Source organism: Geospiza fortis, unplaced genomic scaffold, assembly GCF_000277835.1.
Source record: "Geospiza fortis unplaced genomic scaffold, GeoFor_1.0 scaffold157, whole genome shotgun sequence".
In the NCBI taxonomy this organism is placed as follows: domain Eukaryota; kingdom Metazoa; phylum Chordata; class Aves; order Passeriformes; family Thraupidae; genus Geospiza; species Geospiza fortis.
This window is the reverse complement of record NW_005054314.1, coordinates 668,973-684,592: the sequence shown is the minus strand read 5'-3', so window position 1 is coordinate 684,592 and position 15,620 is coordinate 668,973. Positions and strand designations below refer to the sequence as shown.

At 44.9% G+C, this 15,620-nt stretch overlaps 1 protein-coding gene across 1 annotated transcript in view; it reads left to right on the top strand.

Moving 5' to 3' along the window:
* Window positions 1-15,620, top strand: part of NRK (Nik related kinase) — an 83,429-nt gene that overhangs the window by 7,961 nt on the left and 59,848 nt on the right. The gene's annotated exons all lie outside the window — the stretch shown is intronic.

Sequence of the window (15,620 nt, the reverse complement as noted above, 5' to 3'; positions counted from 1 at the left end):
ATAGATTGGGGAAAAAAGGTACAGTCATACTGAAATAATCTGGCATGAAAAATTGAAATGTGAATATTAATGTGAATTATTTGGATTTTATATTCTGAGAGGAGTGTTTGCAACCAAAAGCGAGACCAGTTGGCAAAATATTGACATTTTGTTGGTGTTTACTGAATACTGGAATTTACTAAATTCTGTTTTCTGACTATGTGGTTGCTACATCTGATATGAGCTTTTTAATGCAATTTTTTCTTGTATCTCTATTGTTAAAAATGGAAACATTTAGAGGAAAAGGTCATAAGAGAAATGTGTGATGGCCTTCTGAAAAGAAAATTCCTCAAGTTTAGCAAAATGTAGATATCTTTCTTATTTAGTATGCTGAATTTGGCAAGGCATTTCCCCAGTATTTAAAAATAACAAAAGAGTAACCAGTTTACTAATTATTTCTGTTGCAGTAGATTTGTCTACTTCTGTTTTACTCTTGGCTTTAAACCTGTGAACAATTATACTAAAATATGCAACAAAACCATCATGAAATAAATATGCATATGACTTAGATAATGGATTCTCAAATGTATTATTTACACAGATTATTCATTATGTTGTCTTGTTATATGGAAAAAGGAAAGAGCTGGAGAAAAATAATATTTGTTTTTTGCAGTCTAACATGAAATATTTATTGTAACAGGCTTCTTGCAAACATTCTGCCCCCAGAAGCCAAATCATGTCAGTAGATATCTGATTGCCTTTTATTATGATCAGAGGGCAAAGTTAGGAGTTGGGGGCCAGCGTTATCTCTCGTGCTTTGAAAATCAAATTACTGTGGGAGGGGGTCTTGCAGTTTTCCTGTGTTTTGCCCTGCAGAGCAGCACAGGCAGCAGCAGTGCATGACCAGTCCTGCTTTGGGATGCCTTTGGGATGAAGGGGGGTTTTTTTCCAAAGGCACTGGGCTGTGCTTTGCCGGCCCTCCCAGGGGAAGGCAGCCAAGTTTTGCAGGCAGGGGCTGCAGGAGCCGGGCTGCCCCATGGGCCAGTGAAGCCTGGCATGGCTCAGGAAGGGTTTGAGCTGTGAATGTGGTGCACTGAGGGCACATTGGGCTTTTTGTGCATGTGCAGATCAGCCTGAGCAGGTCTGACGTTTCCCAAAGGCACTGGGGCTCCTGGCTGGGTTTGTGCTGGTGCTTGGGGGTGCACATTGCTGGGTGCCCAACTGGGGCAGCTTCCCTGGCAGGGAAGGGCTTGCACAGGGAGAAGGCCCATGTATGGCAGCCTGCTCTCCAAAAATGTGCCTGGAAAAGGATGAAGGAATAGAGAGATGCACTAACTTTCTTTTGGAAACTTGGAAAAATCAGCCAGAACTCTTTTGAGTAGAGGAAGATACAGTACAAAGACTGGAAACTCAGGTCTCTGATAGCACACATTGGAGAATAAAGAGCAGAGAGGATTTTGGACTCATCCTTTGCTCTGTTCCCCTCTTCCTTTCTTTACATTGTTATTTTCCAGGAGCCCACCTGTTGGCAGCTCTCTGACCAGGAATGAAAGGAAATGTCCTTACCAGAGCTGGGTGATGGCTGGAGCCTGCACAGCCCTTGCCCTGTCTGTCACACAGATGGGTTTTGAATGTCAGAGGGAGTATATGAAATATCTGACTGGCTAAGCTTTTGTGGTTGCTGTATCCTGCATGGTTTACATTGTTCTGGCAGACCTCTCCCTTTGGAAGTTATTAATATTAAAATAGAGCAATTCTTCATGATGTGGAGATATCCTTGCAGCCCAGCTCTGTCAGGGGGGCTGGGAGGCTTCAGGCCCCCATCCCTGTGCTGGGATGGAGGCAGTGCTGAGCCTGCACAGGGATTGTAGGTGCCACTGGAGTCTGGGCTGGGGATGACACTGTGGTCTGTAAACTCTGGTTCTTAATGGGGAGCCTGTCTGCGTGAGTCCTCTGGTGTGTAAATGCTGCGTGATCTTCTGGGAAGGTTGTACCTTCAGATTAGCTGGACATATGCCAGCAATGGGTTTTCTTTCCTTTCTGGCTTCCCTTATTGCCAGGCAAGCAGTGTGAGTGCCGTCATACAGTGCCCTGTGGTCTGAGCTTCCCGAAGCCATTGTGTGATGTGAAAATTCCCCAGAGATTGCATGGTGCATTTTGATTTCTCCTTATAGACTTGGGAGCATGATCAGAAAGGGAAATGGGGAAGCTGCTGCTCTGCATTCTCCCACCCTGGGCAGGCTGGTGACTGTGCAGCTCTCTAGGAGTGTTCCAGGAGCTGGTTGTGGTAGGACAAGCCACATCTGTCCTGCCTGCCAAAGAGGACATCCACGTTTGTGAAGGACCCTTTATGAGCAAAGAGTGTCTGCAATACAGGAGGTGACACAGAGGGCTTTGCACTTTAGTTTTTTTGTGGTTCCCACCCAAGCTGTGCTTGCCTGAGTGCAGCAGTGCCTTTCTGCAGATGTGCTGCTGGGCTTTGTGGTGCCTCAGGTGGGTCTGTGGCTGCTGAAACAGGGCGTGTGCCTGGCCCTGCAGCTGAAGCAGAACAACAGCTCTCTTGAGGTTTGGCAGAAAATAGTTTCTGTTTTTTTTTTTTTCCCTTGGTGAAAACAAGAGGAAGCCTCAGCAGGTAGGAGGTGATGCTTTGCCACAAAATCCTGTTCTCACATATCAGTACAAAACCACTAGCTGGACCCACCCCTGGCTGTGGGCAGCATTTACTGTACCAGTTAGTGATAAAACCCATGTTCTCTCTCATTGCATCATGAGACGTATGAATATTAAATTAATCCAGTTAATTGCTGACTTTTCTAAAACAAATTCTCTTTTTAAAAGAAGAAAGAGCTGGTAACATAAGTAAACAAATTTTCAAAGAGCTAAGTAGTGATCTCCTTCCATTAAAGTCACTGTGAAAGTGGACAGAAATGGAGGTATGCAAAAAATGAGCATTTTGATGACTGGTGTGGCTGGATCAGTGAAAGGCAAATGACAAACAAACCTGATTCAGGCCACTGAGCATGTCCACGCTTAACAAAATTGAGCTGGAAATAACATTTCTAATTAAACTGGGTCAAACCATGTATGCAAACCAGGTCTTTAAAAATAATTATACGAAACCTTGTTTTTTCCAGTCCTTTGCACATGATGTCATTTGTTTGACCTATTCAGAGGGGAAGTGCCAACAGTGGTGTGAGGGTGCTTTGTGCTCACCTTGCACTCATTTGGTTACAGAACAAATGGCAAATCAGAATCAGTGCAGGGGAGCCAGTCCCCAAAGATGACTCAGTGACTAATTTCAGAACCTCTTCTTGTCAGGTATTTGTTTTTCTGAAACTCCTCCGTTACTGAATGTGTCAGGTTATTTTCTTGTGTAAACATGTCAAAAATAGGTATTTTCTGTAAGCCTCAGTGGTGCAGGGAGGAAAGGAGTTTGTCTCCTCTGATTTGCACAAAGTATGCAGGAATTGAGTCATCTTGGAGCCTTCAGACTTGGTTGGAAAGGGCTGACTGGTTCAAACATGATTGGATGCAAGAGCAGTGCAATCCCATACATTCTGTTTTCTTCAAAAAAAAAACCAGCTGGCTGAGCTTCTGTCTTTGGTAGTGCAAGTTCATGTGCTCCCCTGAACCTGAAGGTTTAGAAGGTAGAAGGCAATTCAAAGGAACTGGGAGATGGCTTTTCTGGTGTGGGGTTTTCATATGCACTTTAATATATGGGGTTTTTTTTAAATGACCCTTTTGTTGTAAATAGAAACCCAATAATTTAAATTTCTGTTATTTAAATATGTGCATTGGCAATGCTGTAGAGTTTTAGTTTATCCTGCAAAATTTTCCTCTGGCACATAATTTCATATTTATCCAAAGCAACAGTGAGCTCTTGGTGGTGTATTTTGGCATCTGGATGTAGATGACGGAATATGCAAAGGAGCTGCAAAAGGAAGATTTTTTGGAAACTTGTGGATGGTTGAACTTTTTAAGTGGTTTTTTGAAGTGAGCACAGCTAGATGTTAAAGCAGAAATGCTAGCTTTTAAAATTTGTATTCTACATGTAAGCCAGCAAGTTGCTGGCATTAGCTGGATGCCTTGTGGAATGTTGAGGTTGTTTTCTGTTTTGTTTTTGTCTTTCTTGACAGCTGTTTTGGATGTGATGCAGCTGCTTGGACAGGCTATTGCTGTTCCAAGGTAAAGGAAGCACATAGGGTTCAGAGCTTGGAAAATGAGAATTGGGCCTTGAGACTCAACCATGAGGAGGGTTCTGGTGCAGCTTCACTGACATCTGAGGTACCTTAGGCTAGGCCAGGGGATTTCAGTGTTTCAGTTTTGAATACTTCTCTGCGTGTTTCTGTGCGTGCCCTTTTGTGTGTAGTACCTGGGCCCTGGTGTGTTTGGTGTGCAAGAAGCTCATGGAGTTTCCCAGTGCTGCCTGTGGAATCTCCCCGTGGCACAGCAGCTGGCAAACCCCAGCGAGGGCAATGCCCTCCATCTACACCTGTGAACGTGAGTGGGTGTTGAGGGTCAGAGCAGTGAGAGCTCTCTGTTTCCATCTGTGGCTTTGTGGAGAGCCTCATCTCCCGTGGGCTGTGAACTTTGGGTGGCAGCCCTGCAGTCAGAGGTACTTGTCAGAGGTACTTCTACACAAGGGGACACACTGCAGCAGTGCCTGGGGTTTATTTCTTGTGTCACAAGCTCTGGCTCAAACCTGTGAAAGGGTCTGTGCAATCGCACCTTTTCCAACAGGGAAACCATTGAAAATACACTCTTTTCTCATTCTAAAGTGAGGTTTGTTTTAGAAATTTGACCCTTTATGGGACAAATTCAGATCTAATAAACTCAACAGAAGTTCCTTAGGACACAGGATCATTGAGGTTGTCTGGTTGCCTTCAGTGGGGCCAGAAGTGGGTGTGAGAACCTCAGTGTTGGGACAAGCCATGGCTGGGACAGCTGGTGGTGGGAAGGGCTGCAGGGAGCCTTTGTTGGGTGTAGGCAGCAGTGCATGGGAGGAGGGCAGGGCCCCCAGCCTGTGCTGGGGGGCTCTGGTGTTGTTTCACCCACACACAGCTCACTGCTTCATCTTGCCCTGCACAGAATTAATTTGGCTTGTTTAAACAGGGCGAGACAAAGAGATGAGCGTTTCAAAAATCCAGTTAGGGCTGTTAAGTAGTTAATTCCAGGAAATTATTGGTACCTCTTGTGACCAGTTCTTCCAATGATTCACTGCTGCTTTTGCTTCATGTGTGCTCATAATTACGCCGAGCTGCATTGCTCAAGGCTCTGCGGTTCTTCAGCTGTAATGTGTTTAGCCATTTTCTTGAAATTATTCTGCAGGGGTAGTTATTTCTTTCTTCCTCTCAAGACCTCACTGTTCATTTCTACCCTGCTGTGATTGACTTCAATCCCTACAAGTAATACAGAAATTGAGAGGATGAAGCATTGAGCAGTAACTGCTTGTAGCTGTTCAGGAACTGTTACTGTGCATCTGACCTCTAGTTTGCTTGAGAGGGAACCTTTGCCAGCCAGGCTTGTGCTGTACAAAGCTGATTAGATCAGTTTAGAAAAAAATAACACCAGTGCTCCTCGTGAATTCAGATTTTTTTTGGTTTTGAACTTGGAATCTCCTCTCTTTTAAATTCATTAGAAAAGCGAGCTATACTTCACTTGTGGGACTAATTAAAAGGGTAGTCTGGTTTCATTTTGGAGACTAACTTAACACTGAAAGCCTTTCCAAACATTTAAGTAATTTTCCCTTGAGTTTTCTGGACCATCTGGCCAATAGGATTTTGGAAGGAAATAGGAATTGACTGCTGCTGTGAGATCAGTGCCATGTAGCTCATCTCTTACAGAAATAATTCAGAAATCTGGAGGCTTGTGTGTTTTTTCACAGACTAATTGTGTTCATTAACTGCCTTTTAATTTTTGGAGAGGATTCACCGGGTAGAGCCAAATGAAAAGGCATAATTATATGCTCTTTTTTCTTCCCTCAGTCAAATGCTCTGTGAGGAGTTTGGTATGTGTGTAAGGAATATGACCTTTCCTGGGGCAAACCTCAGATCTTCTGAACTTGACAGTATTAGTCAGCAGAGTTTTTGGTTCAGGATTCACCTCAGGTGAGCAGAGTCATAGGGAGGGTGTTGGCCCAGAAATGCTGAAGGCAAGACTCAGAGGCTGTAAGAGAAACCCTTTTAATGCCAGTTGTTAGTGCTGGGCTGTCCATGGTGTGTGAGCTGGACACAGCCACCTGCATGGTGCTGCAATCCATGTGAGAAACGCCACCAGAACTGCAATGGGAAAGTAAATCACCCTTAATGTTGTTGTAGCTCTGTCATCATTTAGGCTGGAACTTGCAGCTGTGTACCCTGCTTGCCTCAAAGCCTTTTTAAAAAAAAAAAAAAAAAACAACAACACAGTTTTAAGCTGTGCAGAGCTGTGTTCATGTTCTGTATTATATGCTAGAGAAAATTCAACTACAGTTACAGTTGCTGTTTACAAGAATGCTGAAAGATCTTTAAAAGTTCAGTGATATAAATGCTAAGAGCTTAATGTGCACACAAGGTTGTGTTTATGTGGGATAGAAGGCTAATAAAGCTACGTTACTTAAAAAGCTAAAAGATGACTCTCCTAACATGAGGTTTGTAATTGCTGCGTGCAGCTTAACCTTTGTAGCTTTGTAGCAATGGTGAGCCAAAAACCCTTCCTTTGAGGGATTCTTGCTCCAAAATTCTGGCCACCCATCAGCTGACCTCCTACAGCCCAGCCCTGACTTCCTTTCAGCATGATGGGGCTGGCAGCACACCCTTGACTGCCTGTGACCTTATCCAGCAGAGAGAGATGTGCTGGGAGCAGGTTTTCTCCAGCGCCCTGCATTTCTGTAAACGGATGTGAATGAGTCAAGCAGCAAAAATTCACTGGGCTGGGGGGATTTGTACCTCACCCCAGACTTAGCTTCTCAGCAACCCCTGTTCTGCAGAGTGGGAGCCTTCCAAAGGCTGAGGCTATTCCAAAATTGTTTATTTTTCTGGATGAATAGACTTCTGGTGCAGCAGACCTTTGCTGTCGTAAATCACCACTGGGCTCTGTGCCAGGGCTCTTCCAACCCTCCTGTTCACAACAAGAGGAGCCCTGGGACTTTAAATACCCCATATCCCCCCTGTCCTGTGCTGTCCTGAACACCCCAGCAGCCCAGTGTCCCCAGGCCAGAACTCCCATGGGAAGAGAGAAACCCCTGTCTGCAGAGCCTCCGTGCCCTGACAGGGGTGGCAAGCCCTGGTGGGGGTCTGAGGCTGGAAATCTGAGAGTGTAGCAACAGATGTGAAAGGATGTGACAAATGCCAAAGCCCAGGATGAGTAGAAGGCTGTTACTTGTGCAAATAGTGGTATTTAGGCTCAACGAAATGAGTTTTATGTCCCAATAAATGTAGTGTGAGGAAAATGGGATAACTGCACAGCCTGCTTCTCAGAGCTCTTCTCCTACTCACTGTGCTGCTGTCTGAGTTAGTCGACCCACATGTGGCCACAAAATGTTGCTTTTCTTTCTGTGTTGGCAGCAGTTCCCACTCAGGGGCCTTGCAGTTCCCTCTAAACTCAACACCTGGATGACTTTTGAGCACAGGGGAGCTGGAGTTTCAGTGTTTGCCATCCCCTCAGATGCTACTGAAGCATCACCAGATGGAAATTGTGCCTGATCAAAGTCAGTGGGAGTCTGGTCCTTCACCAGGAGCAGCTCTGCCTCCAGAGCTGACCCCAAATGTGGCAGGTGAAGGTTGTTCTTCCAAGGGGCTCTATGTGCTCCAGCTCTTCCAGGACAGGCCCCCCTGGTTTTACCTGCCCCAGGAGAAGCGTTCCTGCTCCTTCCTGCTCTCTGTCTTGCACATTGCTCACATTGTTCAGGAACTTTAAGTAGCACTTGGAGATCTAAAGCATCATGTCTGCATGTTAGCTGAGCAAGGAGAAGCCACAGGAATGGGAACTTCCCTCCAAATGAGCATGGAGCTGCAGAAGATTACATGGGATGTTCTTCTGCAGACACCACCCACTTCAAATAAGTAGAGGACAAACCTCTCTGTGTTATGGCTAGAATGGTATTTTTTGAAAAGCTACATTACTTAAAAAGCTAAAAGATGACTCTCCTAACATGAGGTTTGTGCTTTGCTTGATCTTGCTGATCACAGTGAGAATGACCCATTTGGGAGCAGGTTTCAGTATCCCAAAAGATCAGTCCCTAGTCCATTCTCATACAAGCATGCAGTAGCCTTGAGTGGTTCATGTTTTGGATGAGGATGGTAATCTGAGCAAGTGAACATACTGATATTGCAAAAAATGTCAATATTCAAATATGTGTTCATGAAAGAGCTTGAATTGGTTCCTTTGTTTCATTTTCTTTTCCCACTGGTCTGCAGTCAGATGCAGACAAACATTAGGCAAAGCAAACAATCTGTGTTTCCACTCATACAATGGGAGGAAATAGGAACTGAAAGGATAAAAAAAAACCTGGATAGAAAAACTGCTTCTCGTGCCTCTTGGGTTTTACAGTTCAGGAGGGTTGTGGTACAGACATTTACAGTAGGGATGAAAAACTGTCATTTTCCTCCAGAGATCAAGGTGATTTGATCTGGTCCCTTTGAAATGACCTTTATCCATCCCTCCCTTGTAGACAATGTGGATGTGGATAGAATTTTAAGTGATTGGTGGAGGTTGTATTTTCTAATCTCTTCTCTGGGCTAATGTGTTGTTATTTTAGTATATAGGAAGTTCTCCTATACTACTGCCAACTTAGTTATCTTCAGTGGTATTATGATTTACAGTGATTTTTTTTTTTGTTTCTTTAAACATGTGACACAAGTAGGGGCTCTTAGTGAATTTCCTGGTTTTCTTTTTTTTACATCTTACTCCTGAAACATCTAAAAGCTAAATTGGAGAAATTCATAAAATGATAAAATGAATATTTTCACTTGGAGTGAGCGCAAATACATTCCCACTCTTGATATGAGAGGGGAGAGAAAAGCAATAGAAGGGATAAAATGACATCTTCTGCGCATAAATAGGGTGGTGGTGTTTGCAAGGAAAAGAATTTGGTTTTCACTGAATATTCAATCTGTTTTTACTACGTAAATGTGATAAACTTCACAAAATTATATATTTTAATTTGGAATGCAGTGTAACATTTTAGGGATTTAAAAATAATTTTAAATCCCTTTATAAATCATATATATCACTAATATTTCTTCATTAATGTAGCAGCCTTTGTCTTAAAGAACACAGAATGTTACTAATTAGCTTTCATTCTTTATATGTCTACAGACAAACATTTTAGGGTTTAGTGCTGATACTTTGCAATCCAAGTTCTGGGATATGTGAAATAACATTTGACTTATTGGTATGGTCTATACCTAAAGTGATGCATTTTAGCTGACTTCTTAGAACACAACTAATCACAGAGTGGGGTTTAGCATATAGGAGGAGAAAAGCCAATACCACATAAACCTTGAAAAGCCTGTCTTGGTTATCCACAGTGTGTTACTGGTGCTGTTGTTCAGCGCTGACCAGCAGAGGACAAGGGTGGTGTTTTGTAGTGTTCAGGTGGTGTGCTTTGCTTTCCCTGGCAGGAAGCATTCAGGGCTGGCTCCGAGGGCAGTGTAAGTTGGAGTCTGCCAGGCAGTCCTGTTCCAGCCTGAGGGGCTGTGCCTGGTGGTGTCCAATGCTGTAATGTCTGAGAGAACAAAGGAGCTTCGTGTTGCCTCCTGTTGGTCTCAGGAGCTGGTGCTGAGGCTGCTGTGTGCTCTTCCTCTCCTTAGCGCAGTTAATGGCAGCACAGCTATCCGGAGTGTGTTAAAGGAGCGCAGGGAACAGGAAATGCAGTATTTGGCTATGCTGCCCAAGGTGTTGGGTGAGACCTGGGACTGTCTGGAGATTGCATGGCAGATGTGGGGGTGAAAGGGAAAATGTGTGGCATCCACACAGGCAGCACAGCTGGGCTGTGGTTCTATGGCAGACCCTGCATGCTGCACTGCTGCCATGAAAGCAGCCACAAGGAAAGAAAAGTGTGCTCCACCTGGGAGATGGAGCTGAGGGCTACCCTAGAGGTGACCTGGAAACAGCTTCCAAAATCAGCATCTCCCAGTATGACAAAGAAGAAAAGAGATGCTCTAGGGGGAATACAATTCTTTGATTTACAGCCCTGAAATATAACAGACATCCAGAGCTGGTGTGACGAAAGTACCACCAAAACTTAATAATGTCAATCACAGGAGGCTTTCTGCAGCCTGAGTTTGTGATTAAAAGGATGAAGCTGTAATCAAAATGATAACTGTGTTCCCACCTGGCTGGTGTCCTGAGCTCTTTGTGGGCATTTAAAAAAAAAAAAAGGACTTAGTGAAATTGGTGCCCATCTGTCCAAGGCATTTGTGGTTTGAGGGGTTTTGTGCAGTTTTTTGTGTTTGTGTTTTTGGGGGGTTTTAAACTATCAGAGTTGGCATGGATTACATGTCATAGCCTGTGATGAAATGAATCGTTCCTGAAATGCAGTGCTAGTATTCAGTGCATGACTTACTCTGAACTTTGCCTTGGGCCATTAACTAACAAAAACAAGCTATAAGCTCTTAATTACTTCTTCCTTGGAATATATTCCTGGAAGGTCCGTTCAGGTTTTGCATTACTGCTGTATTTTAGCTGGAGAGCTCCAACCATGACTGCCGTGTGTCGTCTCACATGGTTGCAGCTGCTGAATTGAGAGGTATGGACTGCTCTTGCTGATAGAGCTCACCTAAAAACTGTCTTCTCAGGTGACTCAGCCCAGGTGTGCAAGCCCTGACCACTTGTTAACATCCTGAAGACCCTGAGGGACAGCAGAATGCTTCTATGAGGAGCCTTTTACCACAGAACAGTGGCTGTGTCCAAGCTGCTGCATAGGAGCAGCCTGTCTGCAGGTTTTATATTTTTGGGGTTCTCCTCTCCCTGCCGTGCTGACCCACTGGGGAGCACACTGCAGCTCCACGGGAGGCTGCTCCTGCCTGCCTGCAGTGTGAGCAGGCAGAGCTCCTGTTCCCACTCTCTCTGGGGCTGGGCTTAGCAAACATCCCTCATCCCTCCTGTAGAACTGGGTCTGACTAGAAGAGTCCTGTGCGGGTGGAAAGGAAACAGAAGGATCATGACTTCATTAAGGTCACATGGAGTAGGACAGAGGGTTTCCTGGATCCCTGCACAGAGCATTGTTCACTCCCTGCATTATCTCTTAAAGGCTTTTCTTGTATGTGCAGGATGGAAAGGGTGGAGGGGAGAGGGGTGAAAGGGTGGGGACCGGTCCCACAGGGCACAGCAGGCTGAGCTGGCAGGCTGCCAGCCCTGCAGGGCCACACAGATGGGCTCAAACTTCAAAGTTCATCAGTGCATTTTGAACAGGAAATCTGATTGCTCAAGTTGACTTTCGGTGAGAGCTCGCAGCCGCACAGCTGTGCTTTCACCTCGCTCCCCAAGGGTGGGTGGCCACAGGCTGCATCTGTTATCCCATAAGGATTGTCTGCTTGAGAAGGACCTTGACTGCCAAAGTCCCACACCTCCAACAGCCACGTCTCGCTTTGCAGTGCAAGTCTTGAGCATCCAGAGAAGGTCCCAAGAGTTAAAGTTGTGGTATTTACCAGCTTTCAGGATTACACAGGCAGGCAGTGATGTGTCAGCCAGGAGTCCCCTACCCTTGTGCTAATGCTGTGAGCTGATGGTGTCTGTGCCTGACAGCAGAGTGTGTTTGGTATGAAATGGCCCTTCATGTGGCCACAAAGGTGCAAACTTGAAGTGTCCAAGTCTTCTGAATTTTGGGAGGTGTCCCTGCACACAGGCACCTGACTCTCTGTGCTGCTTCTGGTTGCAGACAAGAAGACAAGGACAGGGACAAGAACAAGGACTTCTGGTGTGTGAAATGCCCCAGCTCTGTGCTGCCTTGGTGTCCTGCAGCAGGCAGTCCCTGCCTTTCTCAGGCACTTTTTCCTGCTGCGGTTACATGGGGACAGCTCCACCAGACAGGCCCAGAAACACGTGAACATTGATGAGAGCCAAAAAGGAAGCCTGTGGTGGGGCTGCCGTGGGCTGCCTTGGCACGGGGTGCAGCACGCCAGTGGACAGCTGCCTTCTCCTGTCTGGGCTTGCAATTGTCCACTCCAAATCTGTTGGATCCCAGGTGGGGAGGGAAGCTGATGGGAACTGCTTCCCACCCCCAGGAAGAGAGATACGTGCAGGATCTGGGAGGGAAGCTGTCAAACCAAGCTCTCTGCCTGTGACTTGCAACCTTATCATCTCATTGGGACCTTGAGTCTCTTCTTGTAATCATGGCCCAAGCCAGGGACTGTCCAAAATTTTTTTTGGAACATAAGAGGAAAAGGTGTTGTACGTGACTGAATGCATCATTTTGTAAATATACTTAATTCATGTAAAGCCCCTTTATCAGCTAATAGCTGGCTGCTAATGTTGACACTTTTGTTGGATGTAAATAGAAAAGTACGTGTCTTGACCCTTAGTAAGGGGCGTAGATAAGCAGTTCCTTTATCTAAGGTGAAAAGATAAATACACATCCAACAGAAATAACGCTGAGCAATCTGCCCTGTTCCATGTATCTCTCCCTGCAGAGATAATGCAGGGTTGGAGCTCATCAGAACCAGATCTTTGGCATCAAGCATCTCCCACAAGTCTGGCTGCAATGAGCAGTGTGTAGATTTGAAAAATGTGTGTGCTGGCTTCAGGTTTGCTGACTGTTACTGTAGTGAGTAACTGGCAACTGCAGCAGACTATGCGGAAATATCTTCTGGAGGAGACCAGGAATTTAGCTGGACTCAAAGCAAATGGGAGAATTTTTTCCAGCTTGGATAACTCATCAAAATGAAGGGTGGAACTTCAATTTTAGAAAGTCGTTGAGCCTCAGAATTGTTCGTATCTAAGCTCTGCGATAGAATTTGATGTACTCATGGGTAGGAATATGGGCGTTGCAAATGGCTGTTGGATGCATTCACTACATTCTCCAGAGCTCTTATACTGAGCATTTGGGTGAAAGATTAAACCTTTTATTAGGGCAACCAGCCCGCAGACCATTCCAGCCCTCTCCCCATTTTCTGGGGAAATGTGCAGTGGAGGATCTTGAATCACAGCAGGCTGAGCTCCAGTGATCTGGAGAGGATGGGCAGAGGCAGAGTGAGCAGAGGGCTGGGAGGGCAATGCCTCTTGTTCTTCTCAGATTAAATCAGTAAGGATGAACTTCAGCATGTCTTGTCACTGGAAGTGAATGAGTCAGCCGATCTCATTTGGTTGGGAAAAAGTTAAAACAGCCAGTTTGCTCCTGGAAGCTTTAAACAAAAATCAAAACACCCCTTTTCTCAAAACAATTCACACGTGCTCAACTTAGTGGCTTCAGCAGAAGCAGCAATGTGAGAGTTCCCATGAACTCTGGCTAACCTCTGAGATTTATTGATAAATGAAAAAAATAAGGGACCAGCACTGAAATCTTCCCTTGCTAAGGCATTACTCTCTATCTCTTAGCAAGAAGCCCCGGGCTGGGTTCAGGATATTTACTGCTTCTAGAGATGTTAAGGAACACTGACTCCAAACAGTTTAAAAGACCAATACTGAGAAATCTGTAATTTTTGTTCTGAACTGCCAGCACAGTCATAGTCTGTGCCTTAATGCAGGAGCAGGATTGAGTTGTGCATCTTAGTTAACAGGGACATATTTTTTGAAGAAAGGTGAATCACAACCCATAAAACAAAAGGACTTGCTGTTTTCTTTCCCATAAATACTGATTTTCCAAACCTTTTTAGGGGGGGTTTAGTATTCACATTTATAGTGGTAAGTGAGAGCAGCAGGTTTTGCATCCAGTGGAAATAACAGTGGCAGCAAAATGGCCAATATCTGTTGCACAGAGGGACAAACTGACCAGGAGTTACACTTTGACACCACGACTGAATGCCAAGCCTTTCCCTCTCCCTTATTCTGATAAATATTCAAGTGCAGTGCTAGCCTAGTACTCACTGATTATTTTTTCAGTAAAGAAGCACCACAGTTGTGAGGATCAGTGTTAGTTCTTGGCCCTTTGCAGGATCTACAGCAGTCCAGGGGAGATTCCTGTTTTCCATGGGCTGCTCAGCTGGTGTGTGGTGCCCAGAGATGTGGAGCCACCACTGTGCTTGTCTCAGACAAACTCTGGGTGCAGACAGGGTGGCTGGGCTTTGGGAAGGGCCCTCCCCCTGTATTGCCAAGACATTCAGTGGAAATGGGACCGTTTGCAGACATTGGCTCCAAGAGAGGAGCTGTGGCTGGGCAGAGGGAACTTGCTGACCAGCGTTGGGATGGATGCTGACCCAACACCAGCATCCTTTGGGCTGGCACTGGTCACAGACTGTCCACACTCACCCACCGAGGCCTGTGTGGCCTGGGGAGAGGGTGCCCTGTTTGTCTTCCTCCTGAGGTCTGTGCTGATGGGTAAATCCTTTCAGTCTACTTCATGAGGAAATGCTTTGCAATCCCAGGAGTGCTTCCATGGAAAGAGGACACCTTTAAATATACAAAAAACTCAGCAGGATTTAGTTTTTTGTAAAAGAAAACATGACTGTGACATATTGCCCGAGAATGAGGAATCATTTTTCTTTGATGCAAAATTGCTTAGTCTTAGAAATAACATTTGTGTGCACTTTTGTGCAGATAGAACCTGGGTTTTTAAATTACATCAACCCAGCTTTTAATTTTGTGGGTGTAAATTGCACCTGCAAATCATTTTGTCTGCAAACTGCAGCATTTCATATTTGATTTCCTGATTTCCAGTGGCTTCCTTAACTGCTGTCAGTTAGTTATTTTGATATACAGCTTTGCAGGCACTACTATTTCGGGAATAAAATTGCAGTCTCAAAGCTTCAGACCCATTTCTGAACATCTGATGGAAGTGAGAAGGTAGGATGTACAGCAAACCCACTGTCTATTCAAATCTTTTGATACTATCTTCCAGTGTGAGGTCAGTGCTGGTTATCGTGGTGAAAGGCTTCATCTGTGGTATCTGTTGAGCAGCCTGACCTAACCAAAGCAAGAAACTGCAGCTGACAGCAAGATTCACGTGTGGGTGTTCTTGTGAATCACATTTTGTCACTCCCAGTAGCAAGTTTGCTCTTTTAATAGCTTTATTTCCTATTACCTTCCTTTACCTAGCTGTGTTTTCCAAGCCAAGCCTATTACTAGTGCGGAGTTACCAGCTGTCTGTTGTTTAAAAGTGACCGTGGGGAGTGGGCATTCCATAATGAACTGTGGACATGTGTAGGCACCCCCACAGTCAAAATCCTGGGTTAGTTCTTCCCCACCACCACAGAAAATGACATTTTTAAATTCAAAGCTCTTTTAAATTCAAAGCATGATTTTGGAGAAGTAGCTGAGTAGTAGCTGAGATGTAATTAACTCAGCTGAAGTTAGAATTATAAAAACTAAGTATTTTGAAGTAAAAAGCATTAATTTTTTTTAAAGACAAAAACATGCATAAAACTTTAGTTTCTTGGCAGCCACATGGAGGCTGCCAGATTGATGTACTGGAACCCAGAGTTTTGTCTTTACCCTGAGGTGTGCCAGGACATGTCAGAGGTCAAGGTGGGGACAGAGCCAACTGCCCAGTGCTTTCCAGCTTCCCA